This window comes from Labeo rohita, chromosome 2 (genome assembly GCF_022985175.1).
Source record: "Labeo rohita strain BAU-BD-2019 chromosome 2, IGBB_LRoh.1.0, whole genome shotgun sequence".
Lineage (NCBI taxonomy): Eukaryota > Metazoa > Chordata > Actinopteri > Cypriniformes > Cyprinidae > Labeo > Labeo rohita.
In genome coordinates this window covers 17,991,554-18,003,960 of record NC_066870.1, presented here as the reverse complement: position 1 = coordinate 18,003,960, position 12,407 = coordinate 17,991,554, and the positions used below count along the sequence as shown (strand labels likewise).

The following is a 12,407-nucleotide window of genomic DNA, read 5'->3' as shown; positions in this document are numbered from 1 at the left end:
GTAAAAAACTCCATCTTATTTTCTCCTACAACTTCAGAATCGTCCGACATCATTGTACCTTTTTGTTTGTAAACAGCATTTGACTTACTTGCACTTTCTTAGTCTTTGCGCGTTCGCTTTGTAAACACTGGGTCTTTAGTCCCGCCTATGTTCCACGTGACCTTTCGACTTGATTCAATAGTATGTGAACGTACATCCCAGAACCTGTGCTACACAAGCTTTTGTGCTTAAAAAGTATAAAAAAATTTATTTTCGGAAAAAAATGACAGATCGTTTCGCTAGATAAGACCCTTCTTCCTCAGCTGGGATCATTTAGAGCCCTTTGAAGCTGCATTTAAACTACATTTTGGAAGTTCAAAATCGGGGCACCAATGAAGTCTATTATATGGAGAAAAATTCTGAAATGCTTTCCTCAAAAACCATAATTTCTTCACGACTGAAGACAGAAAGAAAGAAAGACATGAACATCTTGGATGACACGGGGGTGAGTAAATTATTTGTGAATTGTTGTTCTGGAAGTGGACTTCTCCTTTAAAAACCTTCTCCTTTTGTGCTTTATAACATTTTAAATGTTTTTACTGTCACATTTGATCAATTCAATTGATCAACTAATTAATGTATCCTTGCTGAATCAAAGCATTTATTTCTTTAAAGGGGACATCGGATGCCCATGTTGGTATGATTCTTTAAGGTCTTTATGAAATGTCTACAAAATACTTTGGTTAAAATTCCTCAATGGTCATGTAAAACAATAAACAATAATATTTTAGCCTTGTCAAAAACAGCTCTGTTCACAGCGACCTGTTTCTGTGCATGTCTCTTTAAATGATAATGAGTTTCTGCTTACCCCGCCCCTCTGTTCCATTTTTTGAGTATTTGGTGGCGTATTATTATTAAAAAACAAAACTAATCCACTGCGTCCTCAGTGTCTCTGATGTTGGGAGAAAATGAAGACTCTTATGTTCACCTTTAAATCCAACTACAAAACACCGGTAATGCTTACAAGATGTTGTCACTACAGCTGCTCGAGCGCAGAAAAAATGGTAGACAGAATACAACTGGCTGTGGGCAGAAATATGCTAATACAGGACAGTCCATCAGCAGTCGTGGGCGGGGCCTGAGCAGTATGATGTCATACTGCTCAGAAAATCAAAACGGCTTGATAATTGAGAATGTTTAGGTTTTTAAGGGATTAAAAAATAAGTGAATGGATTTTTATCATTGTAGGGTGGTTGTGTCCACACACTACTAAGACACATTTAAATGCAAACACCATGTCATTTTGCATCTGATGTCCACTTAAAAAAAAAAAAATCCTACTGACCCCAAACTTGTGAACGGTAGCATATATGATATGAAAAGCATATTCAGAGTTGGCTGTGATATTCATGCTACAGCATAAGCTAATATGCGCGTGAAGCAAGTGTATTATTTCATTATAGAGACAGAACAAACAAACTAAACAGGTGGAGCCCCAGGTGGATGTCAAGTTCGCCTAAATCAGTCACGGCTATCATTTAGGAATCAGGATAACAGGGTAATTGCAGTGTGATTGGTACAGGAGGAGGTGATGAAAAGACTTTGGCCATCTGCAGGCAATGTGAGAAGAATTGATTTCCATTGTGAGATCACTGTGTGGCAATAGAGAGGGGGTGTTTCTACAGCTTTTGTCAAGGAGGTCTAATTGATTGAACTGTTGCCAGTGTACAAACCAGAAACTGTTTATCTAAGGAATAAAAAAAAATAAATCATATAATTGTTTGTCTGCAGTTCAAGCTGTACAACCTGACATATAATAATTTTCTTTTTTCCAATTGATGTGCATTCATCTGATAGTATTTACAGCTACATTTTATAAAAAAAAAAAAAAATACACCATCACTACTCCCAAAATAAAACTTTGGGACCTGGTCTATTCACATCCTGATAAAAACTTCAGGACATTTTTATTTAGCTCTAACACACTGTCACATGGTCCAGTTATAACAAATACAACATACAGTCTGTCATATGGTTAAACACATTGTATATCCACCTTTTTCTTACCATAAAAGCAGTAACCCATTTGTAAATTTTATGGGTCTGGCTTCCGATCTCATCCACGTCCAGCTATTTTTAGCTGTATAATATTGCAAACTGGTGTGCCTTACCATATTATTTTATTGTATTACCTTACTGTACATTGTTATTCTTTTTGTTATTACTCTATAGCAGCTAATGAACCAGAAATCTCACCCATAGGCTTAATGCTTAAAGCCAATGCTTAAATTCTGTTTAGACAGACTTTCATGATATCAAAAAAACTTCAATTCAATTAACATAACACCAAAAACCTTCAAACTTTAAAAGTCCTGACAAGCTTTCTTTCCTCTAGTTTTATTTTAATTTGCTGCTGTGACAGATTGGGAAAGTGAGATTTGAACCCACAGTTCCAGATGAGAACCTGACACCCGAACTACTCACCTTCCATTCACACTACATAATTCTGCAATTTAATTACTCCTGCTAATAACAGGCTGAATTTACAAGTCAATTAAAGTTTTCTCACCTGACTTTACTCATCATTTCACCTTGTGTGACACTGCTGCTCTGTGTATTCAGAATGAGAAATGGAGATCTTCCACCCTACTGTTCTACAGCTTTATACTTTAACCTGACAGTACAAGATACAGCAAAACCCAGCAGAGCTATGGCTGCAGCAGATGGTGTATAGAAATGGTGGGCAGAACTGCACTGCTCAAATTATGTAGAGATATTCAGACTGCATGTATTTCTTAATTGCACAGCCCTGCCAATATACACCTTGGCAGAAAGACAGAGAGACTGTTCAACAGGCTGTCCTCGAGACAAGTTTATTTATTGTTTTAAAATACCAGGAGTAGGATACCAGTCCATGTTTGGAATTACAGGCATATCTTAAATGTAACTGAAATATGTTAGAATATTTTTAATTAATATTATAAATCAAAGATTTCTAAAAGCCTACACTGTAAAAAACAATTTGTTGATTCAACTTAAAATAATTTGTTACCCGGCTGCCTTAAAATTTAAAGTTCAATCAACTTAATAATAGTTTAGTCAACTTGAAATGTTAAGTTGTACTAAGTGACAACTTAGATATTTGAGTTCATTCAACTTAAAATGTTAAGGCAGCTGGGTAACAAGCCCAGCTTTTACGTTTAACAAACCAACTTGTTTGTTTCACTTAGTACAACATAACAATTCAGGTTGTCTAAACTTATTTGAGTTGACTGAACTTAAAATTTTAAGTCTGCAGGGTAAGAAATTATTTTAAGTTGACTCAACAAACTGTGTTTTTTGTTTTTTACAGTGTAACTTAAAAAGGCTTACTGCAGCTTTTTTTGTAGTTTTGATACATTTCTTTCAGGATTCTTTGATTAACAGAAAGTTAAAACAAACTGCATTTATTTGAACATTTTTAGTATTCTAAATGTCTTTAGTCTATTTTGATCAATTTTATGCAACCTTGTTAAAAAGTATTACTTTGCATTTAAAAAAATCTTATTTACCCCACAATGAGCATCAAGAACAGTTAGATAGAAGGATAGATAGATAGATAGATAGATAGATAGACAGACAGACAGACAGATAGATAGATAGATAGATAGATAGATAGATAGATAGATAGATAGATAGATAGAAAGAATACTAGATAGATAGAAAGAATACTCTTTGTTCTATACAACAGAGTAAACAACTAACCCACTTATGTAAAGTAACACTTCCCTGAATTCCTTTCTTTTTGTCATGAATAAACATAATGCAAATAAGATGAAGAACCTTAAAGCATCATCTAAAAATTCACCTCACACCTCAGCCAAAAAAAAAACAAATGTGTGCAAACTGAAGATCTGTTTAAATGCAGGATCTTCGAACTTTGATCAAACTTGTCTTCACCCACACAGTCAGATCTTTCCTCGGGGCAGTATAGTGCAACTCCTCCCTTATTCTTGCCTTCTCTCCTCTCCCCTCCTCCTCCTCCTCCTCCAGGCCGCTGCACTGTTACATAAACTGGCTGCTGAGTGGAGTGAATCTGCCTGGCACGAACACTAACACCATTTCAGGCCATCAGATTTATTGCTCCCTCTCTCCCTTAATACAACTCACATCTCTAAGTATCAGGGCACAGTCTGAGCCAAACTCAACCAAATATTTGACTACAGTACTCTAAAACCACTGCTTTTGTTGCATGATGTTGCTAACTGTTTGACATAGCGACAATATGGTGCTAAAGCAAGGCATCCAAGATGAGTTTGTTTCTTCAGCAGAACAGGTTAGGAGAAATGTAGCATTGCATCACTTGGTCAACAATGGATCCTCTGCAGTGAATTGAGTGTCCAAACAGCTGATAAAAACATCACAATAATCCACAAGTAATCCACACAACTCCAGTCCATTAATTAATGGCTTGTGAAGTGAAAAGCTGCATGTTTGTAAGAAACAAATCCATCATAAACAGAGCAATTTTAATAGGGTCCTCGCACTGTGGTGCTAGGGCCCTAATTAAGGTGTTTTAACTTTAAAGTGTCACTTCTGTCGAGTCCAAAATCCATAAAAACACTTCTTTCAGTGAAAAAGTTCATCCTTTGTTGTCCTCCCACATCAAAATCCAGCAACATATTTGTTTAGAACTGTTTTGTACTTTTTTTTTTGGATTGTTAAAGGAGAAGTCCACTTCCAGAACCAAAATTTGTAGATAATGTACTCACCCCCTTGTCATCCAAGATGTTCATGTCTTTCTTTCTTCAGTCGTAAAGAAATTACGAAAACATTTCAGGATTTTTCTCCATATAATGGACTGATATGGTCCCCCGAATCTGAACTTCTAAAATGCAGTTTAAATGCGGATTCAAACGATCACAAATGCGGTTGTAAACAATCCCAGCCCAAGAAGAAGCTTCTTATCTAGTGAAACAAACAGTTATTTAAAAAAAACAAAAAACAATTAAAATACTTTTAATCTCAAACGCTTGTCTTGCTCTGCCTGAACTCTGTGTACTCTGGCTCAAGACAGTTAGGGTATGTCGAAAAACTCCAATCGTATTTTCTCCCTCAACTTAAAAAAATCACTTCAAAATCGTCCTACATCGCTGCAGAAGTACCGACCCAGACTTTGCAAAGTGAACATGCAAAGAAGATCAAACACCCTTAACAGAAAAGGTAAAACAGCGATATAGGACGATTTTGAAGTTGAGGGAGAACATGAGATGGGAGTTTTTCCGACATACCCTAACTGTCATGAACCGGGAAAAAACAGAGTTCAGGCAGAGTAAGACAAGACAAGCGTTTGACATTCATTTTTATGAAAATAACCGATCTTTTCGCTACATAAGACCCTTCTTCCTTGGCTAGCAACCAATTAACGATAAAAACACCTTAATGATAAATTTATTTCTTACAAACACACAGGTTTTTGCTTCATAAGACACTCATTCTGACAGCACCTATTTACTACAGGAGATCCATTAGTGAGCAGGTGATGTAATGGTAAATTTCTTCATCTGCTCCAATGAAGAAATAAATTCATCTACATCTTGAATGGCCCGAGTTCATTCATAGTTCATTTTTGGGTGAACTATTCCTTTAATTGGTCAGAGGTTGTCACTTAACAACAAACACTATACGGCAATGGGTGATGTCTACAATAACAAAATCAATCAAATAAAAACTAATCACCAATGTTCTTTCATACAATACAAAATCAGTCCTAAATTATCGCCAGGCACTTTACGCTACAAATACTCCACTATGAAAATTACATTTTGGTCTTTATAATTAAATCATGTGTATTTATTTATGTAAAGTGTCTCTGCAGCTTCCCACACTGCATTATGTCTCATGCTCATTATTATGAGCCATGCAATGCTGCAGGTGGTCCAAATTGACGGAAAGCCTTTAATTGTATTACAGCGTGTGCGCAAATAGTACGAGTGACATCACAATGGTGGCCAGAGCTTAATGGGAACATGCACTAGTGTGGCTCATTGAGGAAAAAAGCAAGTCATACCTATGAGTCAGAGTTGAAAAAGCAAATTGCAAATGTGTGGCTTTTCAGGAGCCAAAGTACAAAAACGCATTCGCAAATGGAACAATAAAAAGCATTTGATTAATTAAGACCATCTTTTTTTTTTAAGGAACAATCTCATTTGAAAATCTGTCGACACTACACTCTAAAAATGTCTGTACAAAAAGATACAAAAACTAAACTGCATGTTAACTTACAATACACTGAATAGTGAGAAATGATATTAAAAATAAATTAAAATGTAATTAAAAAGCAAATACATGTAATTTTGCTGTGAAACACTATTTTTGGAAGTACCTTTTAGAATATCTTATTAAACTGAACTTTCAACTGAAAATTGAGTGTTTACTATTGTCCTTTTGCATAATCGACACACTATTTTCCTATTTAATACTGTAAAGCTCCTTTGACACAATATGTATTGTTAAAAGCACTACATAAATAAAGGTGGCTTGACTTTACTAAACTTGTACTTTTAGAATACGCAAGTTACAGGATCTGTAATTTAAAAAAAAAAAAAGTCCCTTCATGACATAATCTTTTCCTGAAGTAATAAATTATTCTTATTTCTGTTATCAATTATGCATAGATGCTAACATAACATTCAATAAATATGACTCAGTATAATACAGTACATAAAAATACGGTGGGGTTCAGTGTATTAAACACATGAGCGCACAGCGCAACTCAATAAATCAGAATAAACAAGCTCAATAAAAAAACACAATCAATAAGACCAACAAATACATAAAAATTGATTATTCAATAAACCAGCAGAGACCTAATAACCTAGCAACGTGGAACATCAGAAAAGGCAATAATTTACAATTATATTTAACTGTTTACAGACCATTCACAAGCAAAATGACCAATGATCAAACCACTTCTAAGGAGGTGGCAAACACCAATCCCTACACAACTAATTCGTACCAAAGAATAAAGAGATTACTCTTTTTCGATCAAACAGCATAGAAGTCTCCTTACCAACTGTTTTTGTCAGTATTAATCCAACATTTTACTAAAAACAACTTACAATTGTACAAACCCGGACGTGTGTGTTTCAGCACCATGGTCAGCGCCGCTGTATTTTACACGCCCGATTATAAACAAAGCAGCATCCATGAGTAACTGCCATCATGTCATTGGAGATTAACCTCGTTTCACTGCCTAGAGCTTCGCTACAGACACATTCACAGCCGGTGTAATCAAAAGAAACCATTGCTTATCTAAAAACCCCAGTCATTAATAATGTAGATACGCCGTTCGCCTTTCTATTGCATAAAAAGCATGTTATTGAAATGTAGACATTCACTTGATAGCGATCTCACACCGCCCCTCCCGTGAAACACAACAACCAGCTTATACTAAAACAAAATGTTTCTTTTCTTTCTTCGTTTCTTTTTTGAAAAACCAATGCAGTGATTTAAATTTAGGCTTAGTTTAAAATAAAGTTAACTGTGATAGCATATCATTGTTATCCCAAGAGAGTTTGCTTTAAAAGATTAATTTAATCGTCACTAAGCCAAAAAATATTTTAGTCCACTGATTATTGGTGTCTGCAAACTGTAAGTAGTTCATATATGATTCTGAGTTGGCCTGAAATAGTCTAATTAGGTCTAGGGTACATCCTGACCTAGTGTCGGGGTTCGGTCAACACTTACCTTCCAGGCTGCCACTGTCCAGCTGTGCCGATGCTGATGTGGGGTGCTGCGGCTCACAGCAGCGCGATACGGTGGCGTAGTCCAAAGGCAGGTGGATCCCAAGCAGGAGGCATTTCCGTTTGCGTATCATATAATTCTCATCATAAACATTAGGGATGATTTATCCTAACTCAACGCAGCATCGAAGGCGAAAAAATCATCATTGTAGGGATTAAGGTCGTCGTAGGGAGGGATACTTGACTGATGCTGCAAAAAGGGACGTACGCTCGTGTAGTAACGTAGGGGTTAAATTATTCAGACGCTGCCTCCACGTGATAAGCGAGCAAATTCATTATTTATTATCGCCGGCTACGTCAATGACGTTATGATATCATTGCTTGAGAACATCGAGCCCCTTTTGCGACAGGAGAAATTAATGACCCGTCATCATTCCGCCTTCAAAAGCATGATGGGAAGGAAACAGGAAGCACGCTCCCTGCATCAAATGAAAAGATGCGAAATCCGGGAAATGAAAAGTGACGTAGTTGTCAGATGTACCCAAGAAGAATGCTTTTGTTTCTGATATTGCCTGGAGGAAAGTTTGGCTGATTCCAAACAGATACTTAATTAAGAGAAATTTCCTTTCGAATCAACCATCGTGTATATTCTCTCAAAACTTTCTTAAGGAAATACAAAAAAAGATATTGATGCAAACTGTTCTTTTTGTAAACAACACCCAGAAACTGCCATTACTCTAAATTGTTATGGAAGGATTTTCCCCTTTATTTGTTTTTGAGAACATTGATAAAGATTTTTCTTTGCTTTGTTAATTGGAAAAAAATTGCATTTACAAAGAAAACGAACTTTATTTACTTAATCTTCTTATTTTGTTAACAAAATATGTAAACGTTCAAGTTAGAAGCTACTTTTTAATGTTTTGCTTGATGAATTTCAGTCCTACTTTAGGACTACTTCTTTTCCTTTTATTTATACTTGTATTTTTATGTATTTATTTTTATAATTATTTAATGTTTTTGTATTGGAACTGTTTCCTACTTTGTTTCCATAATGTTATCAAATTAAAATTGTTTTGAATGATGTTTGTTACAACCCACTGCTGTAAAAATTATTCTTTGATATTGTAAATAAAACAGATTTAAGTATTTTTTTGCCACAAGAAATTACTATGTTTATTACAGAGCGTTACTTGACATTTTTTTTGTAATTGTGAAATTTACCAGCAATTTCTGAGCAAAAATGGATTCTATTACACTGTAAAAAAACAATTTGTTTATTCAACTTGAAATGTTAAATTATACTAAGTGACAACTTAGATATTTGAGTTGAATCAACTTAAAATTTTAAGGCAGCTGGGTTACTTACCCATATGTTAAGTTTAGCAAACACAAGTATCTAAGTTGTTACTCAGTACAACTTAACATTTTAAGTTGACTAAACTTATTTTAGTTGACTGAACTCAAAATTTTCAGGCAGCAGGGTAACAAATTATTTTAAGCTGACTCAACAAATTGTGTTCATTTTTTACAGTGTAGTGCTGTCAAATTGATTAATCGCGATTAATCATGATTAATCGCAACCAAAATAAAGGTTTGTGTTTACATAATATGCCTGTGTACCGTGTATATTAATATGCATATATAAATACACACACGTATAGTTTTAAGAGATATAAAACATATATTCTCATATATGAAAATATGTGTGTTTATATATACACAGAACACACACACATATATTATGTACACAAAAACTTTTATTTTGGATGCAATTAATCATGATTAATCATTGCCCACCACTAATTTTATCATTTCATATTGCAAAAAATTAATTGAATTTATTTTCAACCCTTTAACTCTCACTCCCACTCCCAAAAAATGCACTATCCAGACTTAAATGTTTATAATTCATGAATGAAAACATTTTATAATATCATCTTAATGTACATTTTCCATGGTAATGCAATGTCTGATTTTAAAATGTCTTTCAAGGGATGAATTTTGAGATTTTACATTTTGAGCTGATATCTAATTTCTTATGATTTCTAAAATGTGATAGGTAAAAAGGCAACGAAGAAAGTCTTTTGTGACAAAGGTCAGAACTCATGTTGCACTTTTGACATATATTAATCTATTACTTCTACATAATTTCTAAGACAAAAATATGGTAAAATATCTATTTAGGAGTCTTAGACCTTTCCAACGATGTATAGTTTGTCATGATTAGACTAGGATTTATTTGTAATATGGTGACAGTTGAAAGGTTAAACAATTTATTTTAAAATGTTAACAGAATAAATAAAAGGGAAAGAAATACAGAAATACATAAAACATAGCCAAATAACTCAAAAATATTACAGATTGTGAGTGTGTCACTCTCACAATTATGACAAATGTAAGACCAGTCTCCCCTACAAATTATAAACCAAAAAACGTTTATTGCTTATGATGGTGAAATATGAGTGCATCTACTGTCCATATTACCTGTGTCTATTGTTTATTAAGTTCAATCTCTATTAAAAATAATGAGTTAAATTTGCATGCATGAGTCATGCAGTATTAAACCCTAAGTAATATTCAATGGCTTTTGAACATTGTTCAATAACAGACATGAGTTTCCCTATAGCAGGGTTTTAAACACATGGCCTCAGTTGAATGTGATGGGTCACAGTTCAGATCTTACTTTAGCTGTTGCTCTTTTTTTCCTGGTGAAAATGTCAAATCCCCTGTGGTTCTCAAGCCATGTGTGTGTGATGAGTCTTTCTCTGTAGAGAATATTCAGTCGGGGAAAGCAGTGTCTCTATCAAATCTGTGCTCTCAAATAGGCCTGAGGACCCTGACCTTGTTTCAGTGTCTCTTCCCAGCTCTAAGCCCCTGGCCCAATCTCTCTGTCTTGGTTGTCACATGTAATAAGGGCTGAGGGCATCTCAGAATTGATTTGGGTGAAGCATTCCTCATTATAAAACACGTCAGTTTGATTCAGCTTCAGATGCTTTGTGTTGTATGCCAGTGGCAATCAATATAGAATCAAGTTTCCTAATGTGTGAAGAGATTATGAAAATGTCAAATGTCAATCAGATCAAATCTCTTCCCGTCCTCCATCTCTGTTTTTGTCTGTCCTAGCCTCTTCTCACACAAGTGTCAATTTTACAAAATCCATCGTATCAGAATCATCTGTCAGTGCCGCCAGACAATATTCAATCTGTTTTAGTTAATGATAATGACCCTGATTCAGTCATGAAGTTATGACAGTTTCCAAGCCCAAAATGCTGGCAACTCTATCAGAACATTAATGTTTCAGAGCCTACCTACTTTCATTCTGAGGGAGCTGAATTGAGCATTTGGGTCTTGCCGCTAATTGGCAGCGCTCAGATGTCACCCGTGTTCCTGCTTCTCTTTGAGGACCAGACTCGCCTCAGGAGCGAGACCCTGTCGCCTGCTCATTATCATTAGCGGTTAGTCCTGATTGCTCAGATGGTGCTAGGCATGCCTCCACCCAGGGATTTTAATGCCAAACCTCCTGTGATGAAGAACAAGAAGAACCCCGGCTATGCGTGCAAGCGGGGGATAGGCCAATCAAGAGAAATGACCGACCTTTCAAAAGGGTGATGGAGTCATAAAAATAAAACACAGCATTTAGAGTTGAATGTAGGATGGTCATTACTGACAGAAACCAAAATGGAATCTTTGCACGTCTAAAGAAGTTTTGTAGCTATTGAGTTGTTTTGTACAGTATTTGATTTGTTATATCTTTAGTTTGGTTAAGGATGCACTGATATGAAATTTTTGTCTGCAGTTCTGACTATCTTTAACATTTCTCAATTCTGACTTTTCTCAGAATTATGTGTTTGTGTCTCACAATTTCACATTTTTTCTCGTAATTCTAAGATAAATATGAAATATGAAAGAAAAACAGAATTGTGAGATGTAAACTCAAAATTATGAGAAGAAATAAACAGAATTGTGAGATTAAAAAGTCACAATAACCTTTCCATGAGGCTTCCTTGGCTAACTATTTTTGTTTTTGGATTAAAAAATGATATTATTTTTTCTAAATAAATTAAAAATATGATAACAAAATTAACTGTTTTAAATTCTAGTGAACTGTGAGTTGGCTGATGGCAAACATTCAAATGTAAAAATAGGGAAATTTATATATACTCTACTGTTCAAAAGTTTGGGATCAGTAAGACTTGTTCTTTAAAGAAGGCTGCATTTATTTACTCAAAAATACAGAAAAATAACAGTAATATTTCAAAATGTTATTACAATATAAAAAAATAGTTTCTATTTTTTATGTACTACAAATTAAAATTTATTCCTGTGATGCAAAGTTGATTTTCATCAGCCATTATTCCAGTCTTAAGTGTTACATGACCCTTCAGAAATCATTTTAATATGCTGATTTATTATTAGAATTATCAATGCTGGCAACAGTTGTGCTTCCAAATATTGTTTTGAAACCTGTGATATTTTTTCAAGATTCTTTGATGAATAAAAAAAGAGCATTTATTCAAAATGTAACGCTTTTCTAACCATATAAGTCTTTACTATCACTTTTAATCAAGTTAACACATTCTTGCTGAATAAAAGTATTAATTTCTTTCAAAAAAAGAAAGAACAAAAATTTACTGACGTTTGAACAGAAGTGTACATTGTTAGAAAAGTTTTCTAGTTTAAATAAATCCTGTTCTTTTTAACTTT

At 34.6% G+C, this 12,407-nt stretch overlaps 1 protein-coding gene across 1 annotated transcript in view; it reads right to left on the bottom strand.

Moving 5' to 3' along the window:
- The window catches only part of slc7a14a (solute carrier family 7 member 14a), a 30,391-nt gene extending 22,235 nt beyond the window's left edge, over positions 1-8,156 (bottom strand). Inside the window, exon 1 of the mRNA XM_051138653.1 lies at positions 7,708-8,156. The gene's annotated coding sequence lies outside the window, so the exon portion shown is untranslated. The remainder of the gene's footprint in view (positions 1-7,707) is intronic.
- Positions 8,157-12,407: the final 4,251 nt, after the last annotated feature.